At 32.7% G+C, this 25,091-nt stretch overlaps 2 non-coding genes and 2 pseudogenes across 2 annotated transcripts; 1 reads left to right on the top strand and 3 right to left on the bottom strand.

Moving 5' to 3' along the window:
* Positions 1 to 1,040: 1,040 nt before the first annotated feature.
* Positions 1,041 to 1,237, bottom strand: LOC143602100 (U2 spliceosomal RNA). The gene has a single exon (XR_013147769.1). It is a non-coding gene; the product is annotated as a U2 spliceosomal RNA (small nuclear RNA).
* Positions 1,238 to 3,060: 1,823 nt separating this feature from the next.
* On the bottom strand, positions 3,061 to 3,251 carry LOC143602103 (U2 spliceosomal RNA). The gene has a single exon (XR_013147772.1). It is a non-coding gene; the product is annotated as a U2 spliceosomal RNA (small nuclear RNA).
* A 4,582-nt stretch (positions 3,252 to 7,833) lies between these two features.
* LOC143602093 (1,4-alpha-glucan-branching enzyme 3, chloroplastic/amyloplastic-like) lies at positions 7,834 to 14,158 on the bottom strand (annotated as a pseudogene).
* Positions 13,530 to 13,624, top strand: LOC143602097 (U6 spliceosomal RNA; annotated as a pseudogene).
* Positions 14,159 to 25,091: the final 10,933 nt, after the last annotated feature.

Below are 25,091 nucleotides of genomic sequence, written 5' to 3'. Positions count from 1 at the left end.
GTGCTAAAGAATACCAAAATAAGGTGTTTTAACTTCAGGGTCTATACCAAAATAAGGTATTTTAACTTCAGGGTCTTTACCATCAGAATGTGTACCTCCAAGTTATACAATTAAACTACCCTTTGAAGATCATAAAGTAATGCTAATTAATGTCTAATACACTTCAAAGATCATAAAGTGTTCATCATTTGACTACAAATAACCAACACTCCAGGTACCTATTTGGTTTGTAATCAACTTGTTGAAGCAATTTATCTCTAAACATCTAAGGAAGACGTGATGACAGCACCTGCTGCATGTTATGGAGTAATATAATCAGGTTAAGTATTCTTATTTCAAGTTCCAATGTTGACACGATTAAAAACATTTTATAACAGGAGACCGGTCTACATCAAATGTTACACAATCTACTTCAAAAGTTGTAAATACTTCATAAAATGCTGACTTGTATATCTAACTTCTTTCTCATAAACTTCAACATCAAAAGGAGAAAGATTTTGTCACTGCAGAATAATGAATGAGTGACATCTACAGAGTTACAAACCATTGGGAGAGCAGAGCATACATTGAGATAAAATGATCAATAGTTCCACCAAGGAGACTGATGCCATATAAAAAGAGACGTAGGTTTCTCAATAACCAAACTTCAGTTATAGTTTCCTTGCTAAACATAACCACCGAGAAGTAGCATGCCTTTAAAGTTGTTAATATCAGTATGAACTCGAGAAAAAGAAATATTATTTCTGGGTTCAGAAGTCTTAAAGTCCCTTGTGATGGCTCTTTCGTAAACACATTCGTAAACAAGACATGCTTAAAAAAACCAGCTTACAGCAATTTTGCAGCCTTGAAGTTCCTATCATATCAAGTTGATAAGAAGGATAATATCAAGTATCTTATTTGGCAGCATTAATAAAAAGTAAAAAATATCATTTCTCCTCAACATGATAAGTATCACTTGATTTCACTAAAATTCAGTTAGAAATAAAAAACTACAATATATACTACATATTTACTTATTAAGAGAAGTTCGACTATATTTGGAGGGGTGCGCCAGGCCTTGGTGGTAGTGTAAGACCAAGGCGACACATGAAGACCCAAGCAGCAAGCTACTTTGACGAGTCTTCCCTCATAAAAAAATAAGATTAATATCGAGTGAGCCGATGGCTCACATATCAGATATTAAACTGATAAGAACAGATACTACACTTGATCTTAGCCAAAAGGCCGAGAAAGGTATGCTTATTATCTTCTTGGGCCGTTGCTTATGTAGGCAGTCCTTTCAAATATGTTTTCTTCACTCAGCCGATATGGGATGGTGATAAGATTTATTTTTCCTAAGGTTTTCATCTCTCAGATTATAATATCTAATAGAAGTACCCCTTAAAGATCATAAAGTCACGCTGATTAATGTCCAATAAACTTAAAAGATCATAGGGTGTTCATCATCTGTTCATTCTATAAAAGGCATCAACCTAAACTTATTGTTTTAAACTGAATACTCTTGAAGTAAACTTAATAGTGTTGCATAATTGCATACAAATTAGTCTCGGTACAATTTAGAGTGTGTGCTTTAATTCTCCAAGAACCCTTAGACTAGTTCCAGCTAAGTTTAACTTAAACTTACATAACAAGTATTAGTGACTGCATCTGTATCATGATTCTAACATAGCTTACATACTCATGGAATTCAAAGAAATTAAGAAATTACATTGGGTTATCAAACATGGTACAAGAAAATCATAACATACCTATTCGTAACAGGAACTAACAACACCTCCTCCACAAATTCATGCAATTCTTCGTATATCCAGCTGCATTTTAGTATGAAGAAAAGTTGTATCAAGAGAATGGAACATACACATAAAGAAGTAAAACGGGTGGTTAAGGAAGCCACAAATCAATAATGTCCCTAACCTCATCACAGAAACCATGTTTCAAGTTGTCTCTAACCTTTGTCTTTGCTTCCATTTACATCAATAACACCTACAAAATATCAATAAATCAGAAATTAATTGTTAAAAATCAATTGAAATCCCTTTATCGATATTATCTAATTCTATTTACATCAATAACGCCTACAAATATATCAATAAATCACAAATTAATTCTAAAGTCAATTGAATTCATTTATCGATATTATCAAATTCTGAAATAGTGCTTAGAGAAAAAAGTAAAAGTATATTTCTATTTCACTGCAATTGAACTGCACTAAAGCATATTATGATATGAGGAATGGCAATAGTGAACAACGGTAACTAACCAGTATCATATACATAAGCTAAATCCATTGAGTTGCATGAAGCAGCCTGTGACAACTCAAGAATCAATAAATACCTTGCCAACTAAAAGCAATGGTATGGAAACAAAAGACTAAAAATTGCAGAGTTACAATGCTAAAAAAAAATAATTCAATGCCTTCTCAACGACATTTACACTTAGTTATAACCCCCCCCCCCCCCCCCCCCGAAGATTTTAAGAAATTCATAGTTCAAATATGTCGGTGATATGTAGAGGTGCAGAAAGGCTCTACAAGATAAAAGCGTACATGCTTATGACAAAGTCATATTACATACAAGCAACATAAGTTGTCATATTACATACGTGTAAGTAACCAACAACAGATGCACAAAAATCAATCAACTGTTTATATGACTGAACACAGTTAACGTTAAATTATTGACTCCAGAATCAGGTTTCAACAAAATAAGATGTGTCACCTCAAAAACATCAAGATCAAAACTGAAATGAAGAAATTTTTTCAGCACTATGCGCTTTTTTCAAATGAGAGTTCTAATGAATAATATAAGAAATGAAAACGGCGGAGTTATAGTGGATCCTAGTGACTAGATAGATTGAATTAGCATGTGATCAAAGATAAAAAGGAAGACATTGTTGCACCTTTAGTATGTGGGAAATTAATATCCTTGACTATGGATACGGTAAAATGGAACAAAGGCAAATACTAACACATTCAAAACATGTCTATCCTATCAAGACTAATTCAACATAGAGTTACAGTAATTTAAAAAACATTACTAAAATAAATTAGACTATGTATTGGAGGGGTGCGCCACGCCTTGGTGATAGTGTAAGACCAAGGCGACACGTGAAGACCCAAGCAGCAAGCTACTTTGACAGGTCTTCCCCCATAAAAAATAAGATTAATATCGAGTGAGCCGATGGCTCACATATCAGATATTAAACTGATAAGAACAGATACTACACTTGATCTTAGCCAAAAGGCCGGATTTTTGAACCGTTCGGTTTCGGTTTCGGTCTCGGTTTTTGGCATTTGAGCTTTAAAAATTTAGGCCGAAAATAATAAATTTAGGTATAAATAATTTTGTTACTAATAGACTATTATGCATTTGGACAAAAGTATTTGAGTTACATATTTATTCATTCTTATAAATTACTTAAAATAAAAAAAAATCTAGAAATTCGGTTCGGTTTTTCGGCTTTTATTAGATGCAAAACCAAAACCGAACCAACAGTTCGGTTTTTACAAAAACATAAACCAAAGCCGTCGGTTTGGAATTTTTGTTTTCGGATTGGTTTTTTCGGTTTCTTGCACACCCCTATTAGTTATGAAGGTAAGGTTTAACAAAAGAATGGAGCATACAAATAATGAGGTAAACTTGTCTCTCTTTTACTGGAGTGATCACTCTACAGAATTATATATCAAACATGAACACCAAGAACACTAATAGTAATAGTAATAATTAATAAGATGCAATTAAGAAATTACCAAACAGTAACAGGAAAAATTAGGTTACAGAATATGCAAATGCATGTAAGAAAAGACATGATAAAGTGAATATTATACGGATTATGACTAAAAAAAATAACTGAATGCCATCGAACACACCTGAAGCAAACCCACAAACAACTTCAATGAGGTGCTTATACTTTTCGGATATGCAAGTCCTTTAAGCACACCATGATGCTTTTTATGCGTCCACGTTTTCTTTATTAACTATCTTGATCTAAGTTACTATGTATTAGAAGAAATTAGATTTGTTTAGTCACATACAATGTTAAAGTTGAATAAAGAAAACTCGGCTTTAAATTGAAATCAGTTTATTTAATTTTTGTAACTTTTAAATTTATATATTACAAAACGATCAAAAGTGAAATAAAAGAAGCGAAAAAGATAGATTTGGTTTAAAAAATGATGACACGTAGTTACTTATTTATGTACGAATATTTAACTATGTGATTTATCTTTTAATTTTCATGTCTTTTATATCTATGTAATTAACAAATAATTAGGCAATAAAACATGTATAATTATAATAATATATATTTATAGAGATGTGCCATGTAGCACAACCATATTTTTATTTATTATGTTAAAAGAAATTATTGATATATTTTAATATAATAACTTTTTTTATATGTTGTTAAATTGTTTGATAAATATACATGTATCAATTCAAAATGTAATTGTCTCGAAAAGTAATACTATTTCATAAATTGTACAAGTAATTTTGCGTGATGTACAAGTGATTTTGCTTTCTCCTTTACTTATTTATAGTATTTCTAAACTAGAATATGAATAACTTTGTTATTGGTTATAGTTAACGTTAAAATATATTAAGTGTGAAAATGTCTTTGTGATCATCAATTTTATTATTGTTTAGCTTTGGGTACAAGACATCATTTGAAGATGTGTGGTGTACTGATACTACATCTTTTATGTAACTAATACATCTTTTGTACATGATCAGGCATAACCAACCGATGGTAGCTGTCACATGCGTCATTTTAACTAGCCAACACATTTTTGGTATATGATATGTCAATTGACTTCTATTGTCACTTAGTAAAGTTTTCTTATTAACCGAAATTGTGAAAAGGGATAGTGAGCATGTGCCAAAACAAATAAACTCGTGCGTCACAATACGCGAGTAAAAAACTAATTATATTGTAGTTTACCGACGTGCCTACTAGTGGTATGCTGAACTTATGTAAGATGGTGTCTCTTCCTAAAAGATTGAAGGTTCGAGTGTTGACATGAATATTAGTGTAATATTAGGAGTAGATTATATTGCTCTTTAAAAGACACTATAATTGAATAACAAATGTTTTATGTGAATCAATTCACAACTCTAAGTTTGTGGGGGGTATACTCACAACTTTACAGTCAAATTGGGGCATTAATGTAGTGGTAGTTCACAACTTGAAAGAGAGTCAAGCCCCCTCAACTTGAGGTTCACAAACAGGGACTTCGGGTCAACCCAGTTTTAGAGACGGGTGATGATATTTATGCATCATCAATCGTGCTTTTATTGATGTTATTACCGAAAATTCGCATGATTAAACATAATAAAAGGTCTATCATAATATATTGTGTCAAGCTTAACGTATGAGACCAATCACAAATCGATACGCATGTATCAATGTAGAAAATATACTAATTTACATATATGACTACTTACAGTCGTGCACATAATGTTGACATGTAGAAAGTATTCGGCTTTCTTTCAAGAAACCAAACTATAATAAACCATAAAAAGGTTTTCTTGCTTGTATTAACAAAATTGAAGTAGATATAACTTTTGGTCTGCTTTCATTAATTAACATACTTTATTAAATCACTAAAAAATACAAATTCATAATAACGTTGGTTATTAAAAGAACACTGTAATTTCCAATATAAATCCGAATCATAGAAAGTATAACTCGTTATTTATATACATGAAGGTTAATTCAATTAGACTCTGTCTCATAAGTTTGCTTGGTTGTGTTGTATGGTTTGATGCGCTCAGAATCATCAAACCTTTAACATAGTAATGAAGTCTGTCTATCATCAATCCAAGAAATAGGCAGAAACATGCATCACATAAGCTTTTATCATTTGTTGCAAGTTTATTTAAAACAAACTTTTTTATAAAGTTAATCGAGTCTGCCCTAAGCTCAAGTTTAAAAATAAAGGGTAGATCCAACATGAGTCGAGTTTTTATATCAATTTTAACAAATAGTAGAATTTACGCCTAACAATATTTTAAACTAACTCGACTCGGTTACACTGTTTATTATCATAACTTCATAAGTTAGCAAATAAAATGAAAAAAAAATGTACCCATGAGTGACGAGTCAAGAATATGATTGGCCAAAAGAACTTGATCAGTTGAATTAACGGCACCTGTCTCCATCGAGCGTTTTTGAATCCTCATTATACTATACAAACTCGATATCAAGACCGCAAAGAATGTCACCCCAATGGTTGTCATTATGGGACCACGACCCTCCTTCAAACGATCCAACACAAACATCGTTAGTTTCCTCATAGGTGTCCTAAACAAAAGGACCAAGATCATATTAACTTCGGCTATTACGAGAATGAACAAAAGAGGTGCCATTCTATGTTTTTTTCTCGTAAAATCTTTGTAGCAAATGGAGAATAAGAACTAAATATTCAAAAAGAAACGATGGTGGTATGGGTTTCCGACCATTGTTGCATATTTTATCTAGGCATTACTTGATGTTTAAACTTCATCCTAAACTTACACATAAATGAAAGAATCACATTCTACCCTCTAGATTTAAGCTTGCATTATATAAGTTGCTTTGATAATCAACATAAACATCAAACATGGGACAAAGGTTTTGACATCTAAATGACGTGCATGTGCTTCAAATGAAGAAAACAGTTTCTATGGTCAATCATGAATCAACAAACGTGTGTGGATCAAACGACCTTTTCCTCTTTGGTGGAAAACAGCTTCCTCCGTGTGTTGACCAATTCCATTGACTTTCTTTTACAACAAACTTTGCTTTTCCTTTTTCTTACACAATGTATTATGTTATATATTTTTTTATATAATATATACACACAACCTTTTTTACTCTACCTTATATTGTAGGGAGGAAATCAACCCATTTCGAGGCCTCAAGCCAAAAATATTGTCGGTCACTTTTCAAAAAATCTTGTTAAGCATATAAAGTTACCAATCATCCTCTTTTTCTAATAAATTCTTAGAAGTTTCATCCCACATACTAAATTAAATAGAAAAATATGTGAACTTTCAAAAAAAAATGTTAAACTTGTTGATGACTGACAGATATAATACTCATAAACTGTCTTTTACTCCAAATTGTTAAAATAAAAAGAAAGTAATATAAACAAAATATCCTTAAAAGGCTTCACAACATGATTTTTTCTTCTTTTTTTTCCATATCGAGCCTTTCAAATGTAAGTGTTCAAATCAAAAAAACGAATTTTACAGTGGGTTACACACCTACAGGTGTTTATTATTTATTTTGGTGTTACATTTATGCATATTTAATAACTTATGTTTTTACCTGATTACTTATAATGAACAGTTTGTTATACAAGTTTAATATTTTAAAGTGAATAATAAGAATAAACTAATTGTCATTTGTCATGTCAAATATATGTGATAAGACTATTTTGGGAGCCAGTCAGCCAGCCCATGATACAGATATGAAGTGTTTGCGGTACAAGATTGAATCAAACGAGAGCACACTGTACCTCACGATCATCCAGCCACGGTTGACCCGTCAATATGCCAGTCAAACACGAGCCATCAACATGGTTGAGCAACGTGGTTAGACGGCTAAGATACAATAAAAGTACACATTTTGTTAAGAGGCGTTTTAGACATTTGATTAATAATCAACCCTTTTCATCCATTAATCTAATCAGTGGCAGATGCTATTGAATGTGCATGAGTGCATCATAAGGTGAAGTATGAAATGTATGCATATATACAAAAATAAATTATTTGCAAACATGTTAAATACAAGTTTGGCAATCAAAGTCTCAAACAAAGACAACCTGAGACACTACTGACTACTTGCCATCAGCATAATATAGAACAAAATTTACTAGTTTAGTAAATCCTAAACAATATACTAACCGAGTAACCACGTCCGATGTTCATACTCTCAAAATCCTGGTTAATTTGTAAACCTGGGCACTTCTACTGGGCAAATGGTACTTCTATGCAGTTGTGCATACCATCAACTCTGCAACAAACCATATTTCAACAATTCAATAATCAAAAGATAAGATATAATAAGATAAGATAAGATAAGATAAGATATGATATGATATGATATGATATAATATAATATAATATAATATAATATAATATAATATAATAATCGTGTTGAACATATTAAGAACATGTTATTAGCTTACCTTCTACTCATAGTTTTCCTAATGTACTGATCGGGCCCTATGGATCCTTGACCACTATACTTTCTTTCATCTGAGTTCAGAATTACCTGTGTCAACAAAAATAAAAACAGATAGCAAAAGCAATACCAAAAAGTATATATATTAAAAAAATAAGAAAGAAATGATATTATATTTACTTGATACTCTCCGGCTTCTTCCACGCCGACACTGTACCCCTCATAAGAACTTGTGGGGTGAAAATTAAAGATAAAGAGAAACGGGCCTCGTAGATAAGATATCACCTGTACGGGCCCACATAAATATTAGTTTTTATATTCTATAATCGGGCTAGCGAAATTTGACATTATTCAAAAGTTCAAACATAATCAAAATGGCCTCACCATATTAATGTCGTTGACATGATGAATATTCGTAAGCCATCTAGAAATTACTCTTTCTGATTTTTCCAAGTCCATCATGTCTTGTAAAAAGGAATTATTTTACCCATTTAACCCGTTAAGAGAAATGTATAACCCAAACTGACCCGTTTAGCTATAAACGGGCCAAAATACCTTATCAAAAGAAAGCAAGTTTTGATGTATCCCTTCTTTAGCAAGTAGATCCCAATCCCGATTAGCAAGTGAGAACGAAAATCCGTTACTTGACATGGGAAATTCCACCCGCTACGAAATATAAATAGCAACAATTATTACTTGCATTTTTCTCAGGGTTTTTGAAGGTAAATAATATTAAACCTAAATAACAGCTCACCTTCGGATGGCCATATTCGTTCCCCATAAAGTTTAGGTAAGCGCGACCACCGATTGAGTATGTAAGTAATCTGATCATCTAAATAACAAATATAATTACTAAAGCATAAATTACACCAAATTTAATTATTAATATCTTAAAGATAATCTAATATTCCTAAAGTCCTAAACTAACCTTATGCAGAGAACAGCCTCTAAGCAACGAGTCATTGTTGACTGCTGATTGCTCCATGGTTTGACCGTATAATATTTCAGCAAATGATCGCCCTCCGGAAATCGACTGTTGATAAATTTATCAATAAGAATGGAATAAATAAGTCAAAAAAGACCAATAAATTCATAAATAATGATTTACCTGATTATGGTTTTCAGCATATAAAAGCATTTTATCAGAATTTCGATTGATCCCTACCAGTGTATCAACAATCTGGAACAAAAGGTTGATTTTTTATTAAAAAAAGTGATGAACTTTAGGCTGTGTTTGGATAACTGGATGTGTGCACCAAATAGCCCTTAAAAGTGCAAACCTTGCTCATGCTCCAACTAGAATCTTGAACATTCTCTAAAAACCACAACCACATTTCAGAAGCACGTGGGTTCACAAAGTAATCGAACCCTAGCCCACCTTGGGAAGTAGATTCACATAATCCAGGATAAAGTGTGGCCTAAGCAATTTAACCAAAAAATATAAATAATAAATAATACGCAAGATTCATAGAGCACAAAAACTGTATTAAGTATTTACTTACATCTTCTGCAATGGTTATTATATTAGGATGAAGAGTATGCAATATCTCACTTGCCAATATGAGATATAATATTGCTGAACGATCAACATATTGGTTATAGAACCTGAAATATGTTAAAAGTTATATTAGAAAAAAATATTATTTCACATCAAAAAGAGATTAGCATAGACGGCTTACTCCTCCATATCACCGGTAAATGAGGCAAACCCGTTGTGTGTATACATCATTGATGCAAGCGAATGGAAATTGAAACCGTCAACATGGTACTCAACTACCCACCTGGAAATGAGAAATATTATACGTCTATAGACCGTATTTTGCATTATATAGTTGTAAAAATGAATAGAAAACACATTGTTACCAATTTAGATTGGACAGCAAATAATGGAGAACATCAAGATCTTCATATTTGAACATTCTTGTACCCCAAAATTTATGTTGTCCTCGCTTACCTAGTAAGGTGAAAAGACACGAATACATAAATGTGTTCCTTTTCTAGAACTTAAAGCATCAAGTTTGTTAAAAATGTGTTAACCTGTATGAAAATAGCAGTCATTTGATCCGTCAAAGAGTGATAATCCAACCATCTCATCTGCAGCTGAGTAAGAATGAACAATGTCCATGAAGACAAGCAATCCAAGTCCTGTTTCATAACAAAAGTCAATACATGGTCAAACTTTCAGTTCTAAGGTTTTATGCATTATATGACATTCACCATGTGCTACATCAACTAAGCGCTTAAAATCTTCAGGTGTCCCGTACCGACTGCTGACCGCAAACATATTGGTCATCTGCATTGACATGGGTCAATATTTGTTATACTTTCTTTAACGGGCCAATCAAGAAAAATAAAAAAAATAAAAAAAAAGCTTAAAAAATCTCCTATATCATTTTAATGAAAAGAGTCAGATTATATTTGAATTAATACAATTTTTGAAAATCATAATCGACACAATAATCATTTATTAAAAAAAAAACTGGGACAAAAATTGCTTGTTTTGACCCGAACCCATTTTTAATTTTAAATAGTTTGCTGACATCTAAAAATATAAGTTGAAGATCAAACTCACTCTGTAACCAACAGTGAAATAATCTTTGTGCTCAACGACCCCAATTAACTGTACTGCATTGTATCCGGCTTCCTTAACATAAGGGAGAACCTGTAATTATAATGTATTTAGATGATCCCAAAAGGGGCAAGAAATTATGGATAAAAATTACGATACTACAAAATAAAACAATAGATATAAGAATTAACCTTCTCGGTGAACTCACTAAAAGAGGCGATTTTTGGCTCTGATCCACTAATACCAATATGTGCTTCATATATACGCAAAGATTTTGGAACTTTTGGAGTATTATGTTTCCATTTATATGCATTTTCAGGAGGCGGTTCCCAGTGGATCGCATATCCTTGGTTTCCATCAGCTTCTGCGTAATCAAGTCCCAACAAGAGCAATCATATCAGAAGAATTTATTTTGACCAATATAAGAAGTCAAACAAGTAAATGGGTCAAATATTCCACCTCTATAATAAAATTTTTAAAGGAATATAGTACCCAATTTCCAACTGAACACAAAAATAATCAAGTTTTGGGTTGGAATATCTAACCCGTTTAAAAACAGGGTCGGGTTGGTGTTGACATGTTTAATTAAACGGGCCGTGTTTGGGTTGACCTAATTAACCCGTTAAATCAACATGGTCGACCCACTAACCTGTATATATATTATGGCCCATTTAATCTCATCTTTGGACAACCCACCGACTCGATTAATGCGTTTACAACTTGGTTATCACCCGTCAACCCATTTGACTATTTAGTTATATAGGTTAAACGGGTCGTGTAAAGGTTGACCTACAGTTCGACCCGCCAACCGCTTTAGTTAAACATATCAACCCACTATCCAGCTAATCAGACTAGATTGGTACCTGGATTCACATAGGTAGCCCAGGCCGGAATCCGCTCTAAAGGCCCGTTAGGAGTGTTAAAATACACTCTGTACTTGCTTCCATGAGGAATGGCCGGTGCATACTTCTTTAACCACGCCTTTCTTCCTTTACAGGTCTCAAACCAGTAAGCAATAGGAGGCTTTTTAGACTTAAAATTAGCCCGTGAAACAGGATCATTAACAACATTAAATATATCATACTCTTTTCCACTATCCATAACATGTAAATGATTGAACGGGCGTCTTTATTTTGCTCCTTCCACGTTTTGAAATCTATCTCAGAATTTTGCATTTCTTCTAACTCCTCTTCCGTTTGAGGCCCGTTTGGCCCAAAAATTTGCTCATACAATTTAGCAATAATTTCAAAGCGGGACTTTACGAACCGATCTTCTCCGGGCTCCCAATACTCATCATTTGCCTTTTGGAAAACTTCATCAGCAGTAACACCACTATCACCTTTATCATAATCATCCACATAATTATACTGTTGGAAATAGAGTTCGTCTGGTTCTTCACCGTCTCTTAACTTATCTTCAAGAATCACAAACCAATACCCGTAATCGTCATGCCCATAATGCCCCTCTCTTGCACAATTTTCAGTTGGAGACCAGTCGTTGAAATCTCCAATAATTGCGCAATACCGCGCACCTGATTTTATTTTTAGTATTAAAAATATTATCTTTTTTTTATGAAATGTGAATTGTTATCCAGGTTAATGTTATGAAGTCAAACCTGGAGCCCATTCCATGAAATCCACTCGATGTTGCACATTACGGTGCATTCCTAACAACTCAAACCTATTAAAAAGAGTAAAAGTAACAATCAACATAGACAATGAAAAAATAATCATAGCTAACCATTATAGGTTGTGTTTATATGTGTTCTTAAAGTGATTATTTCAACTTGAACCATCAGAATCAAATCAGATAATTGATGCTAGAGATGGGTGCTGTTATAGATACACCACCTCAGTTGTTATATGGGCCGTATAAGGTTAGACAAACTATAAAAGGTTACGCGTAACTTCTTACACGACGCATCTTTGGCACATCACTCCGTTTCAGTAAAGTTTTGCAGACCACCTTAAACAACTCATATAACAGCTCGTTTGAAATATTATTTATTTTTATATGGGCCTATATAACCTTTTCCACATATCACACAGGTCGGGTAACCTTATACGACATATATGATAGTAGAAAATGTTATACTGCACGTATAATACATTAGTGGTGTGCGCATAGCTGACCTCAAGAGATGCATAGGTAATGCCACATATATTTCAATAACTAATTGATCTTGAAAAACAGGTTATTTATCACCAAATTACTATATAACCATAGTACAGCATAAATATTAATAACAATCCAATTACTACTTGCAGAAACATGAAACAAACTAAGAACTAACCCAGAAGCCATGTCCCTAAAATCAATATGTCGCTTCAAGATTTCATCTTTCAAATCTTTAAGAGACTTATACCTGCATTCACAACAAATAACAACCAAAATTCAACAAAATTAACAAACTTTTTCAAAAACAGGCCAACCCCATATTCTCCAATTAACCAAAAGGGTGTTGCTAAACATACCCACCCAACTATTTTTACTGATTGTTCTCCCACCCTTAACTTTTCATTCAAAGTACCACTTTCCTTTAACAATTATTACTTACATAGTTACATTAATATTAGTCCTCCAAATAATTTTTTCCACTTAATAGCCTTTCTTTGATATATCAAATAAAAAACTGCGAAGTCTCTATTTTTTACCTTTTTATCGTTCATTATTATTTTTATTGCTAACTTACATATTAGTCCTCCAAAACATTACTTTCATTTTGTTTGAACGGCCAACAAACATAGAATACCTAGCTACTCCGTACAGGGTGACCCAATGGCAAAAGGCCACCGCCATCTTTGGGGACATCCGATAAAAATGGAACAATACAGATAAGATTAGCATGGCCATGCGCAAGGATGACACGCAGAAATGGTCCAAATTTTTTCCACTTAAAAGTCTTTCTCTAATAATTTTTTTTTTCCTTTTTTTTATTGTTTAATAAAAAACTATAAAATGAAAAAATGTTAAAAGAGACTAATTTGTCAAATCAAATAAAAATATTAAAAGGAAATGGGGTGTACATTTAGCAAGGAAGACGGGTACGTTTAGCTTAACCGTAACCAAAACTCTACAAATCAACAAACTTTAACAACTTTAAACAAAACCCATACCTTTCACGAAGATAAAGTGCAAAGCCCTTATCAGTAATTCCATATTTAGACAGAAACCCAACTGGGTCAATCCCTTTTTCAACAGATTCCGGGTTCTTGGACTGCCGCTGCCGGTGTTTCGGCGGTGGCTGCTGGCCGGAAGAAGCTGAACACCGCCATTTGTTAACCGGGAAGTAAACTGATCGCCGGAGAGTGATGTTCCGGCTGTTAACGGACCCGTCGGGTGTTGGCGGGAGTGTGATTAGAGTGAGTAGTGAGAGTGATGATGAAGTCATGAGATAAGAAGGATGGTGAAGAAGAAGAATTGGGGTTTTGGGTTTAACAAAGAAGGATTATTATTATTATTATTATTATTATTATTAGGCATGATACGGATTTTTAAAAAAATGAATGTTGATTTGTTTTCGTTACAATTATATACGAATCATAAAAACCAAGTTATATATGATTAAAACTCATTTTGCTGAGCATTTTGACCTGAATCAAATCTATTATGGTAGTCACGGTTATTTGAAAAGTCTTTTAAAACATTCATGCACGACCAAAGATTTAATGTTCACCCATAGGCAAAACTGATGTTTTCTTTAAATGACCCAAAATTCGTTTTGCATGTAATCATTATGACGCAAAACAAAACCTATTTTTTTAAAAAGATGAATCAAACTCATTATACTTATAACATGTTTTAACGGGAATCAAAGTTTACAATTTATTTTTAATGTCCCAAACTCGTTTTACTTATTACCCATCTTAATCTGAATAAAACTTTAAATTTTTTTTATAATGACCTAAACCCATTTGGCTTACATCTCATTATAACTCAAACGCATTTTTACCTATCAAAGTCCTCGATCGTTAACCCGAAAAATAAAAATATTAAAAAAATTTTATCAAAACTCATTTTGATAGGCATTTTTACCTGAACCAAATCTACTATGTTAGTCACGATTATTTAAGAGTCTTTTGAAACCTTCATAAACAACCAAATATTTAATGTTCACCCAGAGCCAAAATTGATATATTTTTTTAAAATAAGTTGGATTCAATTTGCATATAATTGTTTTGACGCAAACGAAACCCATTTTTTTAAGATGGCCCGAACGCATTATGCTTATTTCATGTTTTAGCCAGAACGAAAATTGACAACTTTTTTTTCTTAAAGACTCAAACTCATTTTACTTATTGTCTGTTTTAACCTAAACAAGATTTTAAACTTTTTTTTATAATGACCTAAACACATTTGGCTTACACCCAATTATAAACGCGTTTTGACCTGTCAAAGTCTTCAATCGTTGACCCTAAACAATAAAAAGTATCTTAAAGAAAACGATCAAAACTCATTTTGATGGTATTTTGACTTGAACCAAAATTGATATTTTTTTAAATGACATGAAATCATTTTGGTTATAAGTTCATAATATGTGCACTAATAATCTTACATTGAAACGTCGAAAAAAATAAACACATCGTGATTGTGTGTTTGAAATTTATTAAGACGTATTATATTCAAATATATAAATGAAAAACAAAGAAAAAGAATATAGATGATTATATGGGTAAACTTAAGGGGATGGAAGAGTAAATGTTAATTAAATTTATAAAAGTTGAGTATAGTTGAAGAGTTAAATTTGTAATTATATTTTAGGTTCATAAATGCATATTTGAGTTGCACTCTTATGCTTAAGTGACTTGTACATTATAATCAACACCTCAAAATAAAACAAAATTTACATTGAAACATCAAAAAAAATAAGCATATTGCAATAGTAAGTTCGTTTTTGTCTAAACACAATATATTAAAAGATATTCAAGAAATGAAAATTTTAAATGAATCTGTCAGTTAAATGGGTAAAGATAGAAGGTTTATGTGTAACTACTTTACAAATTAATAAAGTTTTATTGAAGTTGAATGATTATTTTTGTAAGTATTTTCTAAAATAAACATTCTTAACCGTACATGATGTTAAAAATACTATATTGCTCTCAAATTTTCAAAATTTTTATGCATTAGTGATTGTATTTTATGCATTATTGATTGTACCTTTTAAAATTTAAGAGGTTCTTCACTCATGCTTTATATATAGTACTAGGATAGATACCCGTGTAAAACACGGGTTAAAATTAATAAATTTATTTAAATAATAACGCAGTGTGAGAATATAAAAAAAATATGTTCAAAAGATATAATATATGGTAGAATAAATTACACATTACATAATATGAAAATAAAAAGTTGTTGAAAATTCGTAAATCTCTAAATAGTATTTTGTATACAATATTTGTAATTTTATTTTTAATTTTAAACCCCATATAAAATTTAGAAGTTTCACTTTATTTTTACTTTCAACTTTAGATAATAAACCACATAAGTAACCATGCGTTAAACAGATTGTCTTAAAAACAAATCAACCATCAATAGTGATTGGCATTAACTCTTATTAATCTTCATTGTAAAACAAACATAAACTGAAAATTTTCTTCTTTAAAATTAATTATTTTATTTAAATCAATGTGAAAATTCGTTACTTATAAAAGCTCAATATTTAATATTAATAACTAATACGCTATATTTATATAAAAGAAAATAATATATTTATGTTGGTATTAAATTTTTTAAACCAAGAAATAATTATTAAAAAGAGAATAACATATTAAAAAAAGAATAAAATATAAAACTATTAATAAAAATATATATATATATATATATTTAATATGGGAGAGAGAAGTGGGAAAATGTTGTAAGGACCACTCATGTCTGACATATGGCATTAAGAAACTCGTAAATAAATTTATTTAAATATTAACACAATGTGAAATACAAAAATTATGTTTCAAAAAATATTATAATGTATGGTAGAATAAATTAAATATTACACAATATCGAAATAAAAATGTTGTTGAAAATTCATAAATCTGTAAATACTTTTTTTGTGTTAAATATTTGTAATTTTATTTATGATTTTAAACTCCATATCAAAATTTGTAGTTTCACTTTGTTTACTTCAACTTTAGATAAGGAAACACATAACTTACCATGCGTTAAAATAGGTTGTCTCAAAAACACTTCAAACCTTCAATAGTTATTGACCTTGGTTTTTATTAATCATATTGCAAAACAAACATAATGTGGAAATTTCCGTTTTTATAACTTGAAATTAATTATTTTATCTTAATCAGAATGAAAAATCGTTACTTAGGCTAAGGGTAATGGGGCTTGGTTGAGCCCCAAGTGATCCAATTAAAACCCGACACGTAGGCGTTAACGTGACACATGATTAAGCCCCTCAACCAAGCCCCGCAGGGTGTAGTGGTCCAAGTGATCCGGGGCTTGATTGGATTTTTTTTAACACAAAAATACAAAATAAAAATAAAAACCTATCTCCTCCTCCTCCTTCTCCAAACCAACACCACCGTCCACCCCTTCTTTCTCCCTCTCCAAACCACCACCACCGTCCACCCCTATCTCTTCTTCCTTCCCCTCACACTGAAATTCCGGCTAGAAACCACCACCTACCTTCACAACCCAAAAACCACCATCATACCTTCTCACAAAGTTCCGGCCAGTCGATCGGTACCGACGGCGACCAAACACGGCACCGCACAGCCACCTGGATCTATCTCTCTCTCTCTCTCCAAACAACAGCTTTCTCTCACTCACTCTCTCTCTCTCTCTCTCTCTCCAACGGCTCTTTTTATCCAACCACCCCCCGTGGTCCAGCTCGCCCTCCCTTCGCGCCCCCGCTCGCATGAGGGGTGGTAATGGTGTGCGCGAGCCATGTTTGCAGCCACCTGGATCACCCCCCTCCTCCGCGCCCCATTACCCATAGTCTTATAAAAGCTTAATGTTAATAATTAATACAATGTATTTATATAAAACAAAATAATATATTTATGATGGTATTAAATTTTTCAAATCAAAAAATAATTACTAATACAGAAAATAATAGATTAAAAAGAAAAAATAAAGTTAAATATAGAACAATTAATAAAAAAAGATATATTTAATAAGAGAGAGAGGCGGGAAAATTTTATAAGAATGTATCTTGTGTGATGATATATGGCATTGAGAAACTTTTATTTATTATATAGTATAGATATAGATTATAAAGATTTTATAGAAGTGGCTTGACTATTAGTTTTTGTATAAAGTGATCATTTTAGTTAAGAATAAGTACAAGAAATTTTACAAACTATGTTATGATTACAGAAAAGTCCTTAAAAGTGATGTTTCTTTATGGTTGTGTGTGTTTAGTGGTTGGTTTTCGTTCGTTTCGGTTTATCAGATTTAGATTTTGAAACCGATGTAGACTAAACCAGTTAAATTTTAGGGTATGTTTGGTATAAGGTAATGGAATGAGCGAGTGAATGAAATGGACGAGGTAATGGAATGGATCATTACCATTCCATTGACATGTTTGGTTACCATGTGGGAATGACATGAATTATTAGTTTTTATTTTTCAGTAAGCTAGAAAAAGTAAGAATAAAATAAAAATGGTAATGAGTGGCGGTAGGATGGTGGTAGTACGCGACGAGCAATAATGGTGGTGGTAGGTGGTGGGCGGCGGGAGTGATTGTTGGTGGTGGCAGGTGGTGGTGATAGTGGGAGGTGGTGGCGGTGGTGGTGATAGTGGGAGGTGGTGGCGGTGGTAAGCGGCGGGTGATGGTGGTGATGGTTGGGAGCGATGGTTGGTGGCGGTGATGGTAGGTGGTTGGTGGCGGCGGAGGCGGGTTTTGGTGGCAGCGGGCAACGAAGGCTGGTGTTGGTGGCAGCGGGCGGCGAAGGCGGGTGGCAGAGACGAAACTACAGGAGGGTCCGGGGGGGGTCCGTTGACCCTCTGGTCATGTATGTTTTGATCCTTAATCCAGTGAAATATTTCTTTCTTATTAAAGTTTTGACCCTCTATAATGTTAGTTGAATAGTTGCAGCAATGATTAAGAAGTAAAAAATAAAAAAAAATGCATAGAAAAAAAAAATTCATCGGAAATTTTGCTTTGTGTTAAGCAGAGGTCGTGTGAAGAAGATGATGTTCACAATAGGGATAGTTTTGTAATTAGACATTAAATCAACAAAAGTTTATGCTGGGTCCACAGTCAATGTCATAGTGTAGAGTAATAATGTTTTTTAAGTACTTTAATCACATTAATAAAAATAATAATATTATTATAATTAATAGTTACCGTAAATCTTTTTAGAACTTTATTTTTTATTTATTTTGTACGTTTATGTTTATTTAATTAAGAGTTAAGTGTCATTTTAGTACATGTGGTTAATTTAATTACGCAACATGAGTACAATTTTTAAATTTTTTGCAAATGGCTACCTCACGTTGCTAAAACTTGCAATTTTCGTACATTTTTCTAACCCCAACTATTTTTTCCGTTAAGTTGGGGGTAAAATAGTAATTTCATTTATTTTCTCTTTTCTTTCCATTAATCAGTCAACATGTTCATCCTCAATCTTCCATTTCTCCATTTGTTCCACCATATCAAATTATCAATCGGTTGCAGATATGCTACGAGCACCACCGCTGGCAGCCGTGTCTTCATTTCCGACAATTTAGCTTTTGGTAACTTAACAACCAACAAACGTTCTCGTTGATACCTCCCATAACTCAATCCCATCATCTGAATATTCCCAGTTTTACCGAACAACGAGACTCTTCTCCAAAACGCCGTCGTATGGCTTCAAAATAACCAAACCAGGTCGGATCTGGCAATCAAAGACGAAGATGGTGCAGCCCCGTCTTTTCGCCTCTCCACTCCTATCTCAAATCAGATCTACATGTGGTGGTCCCCAAATGTTGGTGGTGCTGTGATAATTGACCGACGGGAGTGGTGGTGGATGGTGGGGAAGAAGGCGGGGGGACAATTCCGATGGCGACAACGAGTGAACTGAAATTATAGTGGAAGAGTTGAGCGGAGTTGGTGTGGTGCGGGGACCGCATGGTGGCAGTTGTGGTTGTTGGTGTGGAGAAAGAGGCGGAGACAGCGGTTGTATAGTTTGGATGGAGATAATGATTGTTGATGGGTTTGATTTATTTTTGGTATTTTAATTTTTTGTTTTTTTAAACTATAAAGTATTTTGATTAAAGAAAAAAAGATTAAGCAAATAGAATAAATGAAATTACCATTTTAACCCTGACTTAACGGACAAAATAGACGGGGTTAGAAAAATGTACGAAAATGGTAACTTTTAGGAACGTGAGGTAGCCATTTGTAAAAAATTTAAAAAAGATACTGATGTTGCGTAATTAAACAAACCACATATACTAAAATAGCACTTAACTCTTTAATTAATCATCTTAGAAATTTTGGTATTTTTAGTTATATTATTCTAATTTATAAGACTTTTAATTTTTTTTTTCTCCATTTTTTACATCATCATTATAATTAAAAGTTAAGAAGTGTACTATTGACCCTCTGATTTCAAGTTTCTGGTTTCGTCATTGGCGGGTGGTGGTGGTGGGCGGCGGCGGAGGCGGTGGTGAGAGGGCAATGGGTAGTAGTGGTGGGAGGGTGGTGGAGGTGATATAGTGTGAAGTGGGATGAAATGTGGGTGGTGGCGGCCGGCGGAGGCGGTGGTGGGTGGTGGTGAGATGACAATGGGTAGTAGTGGTGGGAGGGTGGTGGAGGTGATATAGTGTGAAGAGGGATGAAATGAATAAAAAACAAGGGGGTAGATGAAATGAATTTGAGGTATTTTAGAGGGAATAAAATGGGCATGACAATGGGTGATTCCATTCCATTGACCAAATAAACACATTTTTTTCATTCCATCATAATGGCCCATTTCATTCTGCATCTCATTCATGCATACCAAACGCTACCTTAGATTTCTTATTTAGGGGGTTTTTGGGATTTATTATTTTTACTCCCTTATAACTTATTAACTTATACAAGTTAAAATGTGTTTGAGTAATGTGACATTTTAGTTTTTTAAAAAAGACAAAAAAGAGTTTTTGATAAGTTAGGAGGAAGTAACTTATCAAAAACAACTTAAATAAGTCAAAAGAATGTGCAAATAAGGGATCCCAAACATTGCCTTAACAACAATTGTTTTTCAGGGGTCAAGTTATTATACAAAGGGGGAACAAAAATGAGAATGATAAGAAGAGTTTCTAGCCACACAAAAAAACCCTAAAAAAATTAAAAATAAATAAATTAATAAATGACGTGAGGTCGAAGACTCACTTAAAAATAAACCGATTACAACTAATTAGATAGCGGTAAGCGGGTATCGAACACAGGGAGTTTGTGGAAAACGTGTTACTAAGTAGCTATGTAATTTATCTATATTAACCTAAGTGCAGAAAATAAATTCAAAGATTTGGTTGTTTGGTTTTGATAACAAAAAGAAATAAAGCAATAAACGAGTTTTAATCAATATGCGAAAATATGCATTCCCTCGGTTTCAGGTTTCCATGAATGTTATGGTTAATGTTTAACTGAGATGAACAATAGGTAGGTAAAGTTCGTGTTTATGTAAACGAATGCGATAAATGAAGATCAAGTACTTGGATTATACAACGCAAGGTAATCAATCAAAAACCAATTAGTTTATCTAACCCTAAATCCCTCCCGATTAATCTCGATTACTTAAAGAACCAAGAACTGACGGTTAAGAACACAAAATCGATAAACTAATAATCTATCAATCAATACATCAACACCATAATAATTTAATCAATATGATCAAACTAATATCTCAGAATTGTCTAAACATTCAACCAAATAAACATAAGAAACCTTACAATCCGAGGGAAAACACAAAGGAATTTAGCCGAGCATGATTCGGTTCGTCATCCCTTCGATTATGATTGTCATACAAATTGAAAACAAGTGTTTTATGATTACCACACTCACAATTGATCAAGAAGCTCTCAAAATCGCCCTAGGGTCGTCCTTAGATGAAAAGATATGATAATAATGTGAAAGGCCGTCTAAAATACAAGAAAAAATGGCAGTTACGAATTGCAGTAACGCGTCCACCGTAAGCTACGGTGGCCACCGTAGCTTACGGTGGCTTCCAAATTCCTGACGGTGGCAGCTAATTGCCTTACGGCAGACATAATTCCTAGCCCCCACCGTAGCTTACGGTGGTCTTTAACATATCTTCTTCTTTTCGTCATAACATCTTCATTCCAAGTCCGTTTTCTTCACCGTTTTCGCCCAGGTTCTCGTAATTCCATATTCTATCTTCTCATACCTACCATTACACGAGTAAGCGTAGTTATCTAATTCAACAAAAAAAAACATATTAAAAGCATGAATATTAACGAACTTAAACCACCTAAGGGTTATCCCATGGACCACCCGTCAATAAACCATAACTCAAAATATAATAAAAAAACGAAAAAAGTAAAAACACAAAAATGTTTCAACCGTCTTTCTCGTTCTCATAAAAAAACAAAATGGTAAATGAAAAAAGTCGTCGTGTCTTTTTTTTATCATTGTGTTTTATGCTTATTTTCGTCATTGATCGTGTCTTTTTTCATTCACATCGTGTCTTTTTTACTTTATATTGTTATATTACTCAACATTGTGTTATATTTTGTTCGGCATTGTGTTATATTTTGCGATCTATTGTATCTTTTCAAAGTTATAATTGTGGCTTTTGTTCATTTTCGTCATTGTGTCTTTGATCACACCATTGTGTCTTTTCGTCAATTTTTTCATGTTTTCGTATTTTTTAATTATTATTTTCTTGAACGGGAATGAGGCGGAAAAATTTAAGTTTTTTTATTTTTTTCGTTTTTATTTATATTTTGAGTTATGATTTTTTTGAATTTATTTTAAGGGGTTTTTTTGTGTGGTTAAAAATTCTTCTCACAATTCTCATTTTTGTCTTCATTTGTTTTCTAACTTTACCCTTGTTTTCAGCACCTAAATTCCATCTTTTTTTACCTTTTATTTGTATGGATTTAAACTCATAACTTCACTTTTGTGAGAGGAACAACATACTGTTGTATTGTCATTCTTGTGGTTGGATGGTTTCCAGGTTTGTATTGAAACCAAAAGGTCGAAGTTCAAGGTTTATGGTGGAAGAAGAATTAAATTTTAGATGAAATCGATCTGAATTTATTTCAGTTTCAGTTTTAAACCAATTTAGTAATTTGATAATTTTTTAGTGCAATTCAACTTAAGTAAAAATCACTAGAATAGCTATGTTGTCTAACAATAGCCATGAAATTTGTTAAATTATCACTTCATCATTTTGGCAAGGGATAACGAAGAATGGTGTAGTAGATTCTTGTCACCGATCTATGTTGACGCATGAGCAGGCTATCAGTGCAAGAGGTGGCGTGTTGTATTATATGGCACAAGACAAGGGAAAATTAACAATGCTAGAGGTATAGAGGGGCTAGAGCGAGAGATGAAGAGTTGACACATGAGCATGAAGTTTAGACCATTTCATAATTCATAAAAGTCATGACATCTTTTCCATTTGATATTTTGGTTTTCTACGTATGAAGCTGTGAAGCTACTTAGCCAAGTTCATGGGGTCAAGCATAATAATGTTATGACTCTAAAATCTATCAATGTAGTTTTTAAAAGACTTTGTTTTGCAATTAAAAAAGAAACAACGACATAGCTTGTTGTCCGTTTTCCGTTTTAATACAAATACTATTTTTTCATAGGTTAAATCATTTATGTGTATTTTCATAGTGTTTTTGGTAATTAATAAGACTATTTTGATATTTGTTACTTTTATTAATTATATAGTTTTAGTAATAACTATTTGCAATTAGTCCACTCTTAAATTGAGATGAAATTTTAAAGTTAAATTCGTTTTTAAATTAATTTAATGATTTTACGATTTTAAAATCGGTTTAGTTTAATTTTAATCTTAATCGTTGAATTTCAACACTTAGATTACAAGTTTTCAAAATTTAACGTTGTTTCTTTGTTAATTGTATACAAAGTTAAAAACAACACATTTGCATTTGGTCCACTGTTGGACTTCTGAGATCCCAATTTCCCGCCTCCGTGAATTTGAGACAACAGGCGACAGCGTAAATTTGTTGGCTAAAAGTGGAAGTTAAATATTTTTATATCTTTAGTTGACAACTTGACATACCTTTATTCTAGTTTTAGAGGACACATGTAACCAACTTCATGGAATTACGTGGGTTAACTGCGTTCATGGTATCTTATGATAAAATTTAGTATTTTTGTTTTAAGGTTGTTAGCATTATTTTATAGTTATGTGCTGTCAATCTTTTTTTAGTATGACTTATGATTTTTTCGCAGGACAAAGGAAACCACAAATCACGTACGACAACACGATATACATTTATAGCATACCCGTTTAAAAAAGAACTACGACGAAACACGAGTCGTGACAACCAAGATATATAAGTAAATATGACCACCAGATCAGATCCGGATAATACACGTTGAAGAACATCAGGAAAGATACACGATTGACTATAATCAAGAACACAAAAGTGAAGACACAAGAGAGGACAATGGATTCACGTTCAATATAACAAGTTTTCAAATCAGTGTCGTCTCCGAGAATCGTGGAATTTTGTTGAATTGAAGACGAAAAAAAAATTGAGCCTTAAATTAGTTGAGTAACAGGGGGTTTACCATTAAGAAAACACACACACACACATATATATATGGAATATCTCATTGAATAGAAACCAACTTTTAAAAATTTTCCAATTAAGTCACTCATGCATATTTTTCTCAAATTGGGTCACTAAATTTTCAAATCGAGTCTCACCTATTTTTGTGTGCGTTAAGAAAGAAATGAAGGATAAGATGTGGGGGTCGGAATTTGCAATATATGTAGTTATAATTAAAAATAAATAAAAAACGTTAAGTATTTTAAAATTCAAAAATAAAAAATAAAATCCACGTCGCCACTCAATGTCAACATAAAAAAAATAAAAATATTTTCTATGTGAAACAAAAAAGAATAACGCTAAAAAAACATGTTAAACCTTTAATTTAATAAAATATGAAAATTGAGTGACTTAATTGGAACACTTTTTAAAGTTAAGTGACATAATTTGAACACTTTTGAAACTTGGTTACTATTCTATGAAGTTGATCACTTTTGGGAATAAAACATATATAATTTAAAAAAATCGGTCTTATGGGATGTCGGGCCAGGGTCAGTCAATCACCTAGCCCTGCCTCATAGTCGGCCTTGTTTCAAATGTGAACATATTTACCTATCGTATGACACACATGAACTCGTTAAGCAGACAAGGTTTACTTAAACCA

The sequence above is a fragment of the Bidens hawaiensis genome, unplaced genomic scaffold (genome assembly GCF_021521415.1).
Source record: "Bidens hawaiensis isolate Kalapana, Puna unplaced genomic scaffold, B.hawaiensis_p1.1 tig00057900_1, whole genome shotgun sequence".
Classification (NCBI taxonomy): domain Eukaryota; kingdom Viridiplantae; phylum Streptophyta; class Magnoliopsida; order Asterales; family Asteraceae; genus Bidens; species Bidens hawaiensis.
Note: the sequence above shows the minus strand (reverse complement) of the source record. Positions and strands in the feature narration are given on the sequence as shown.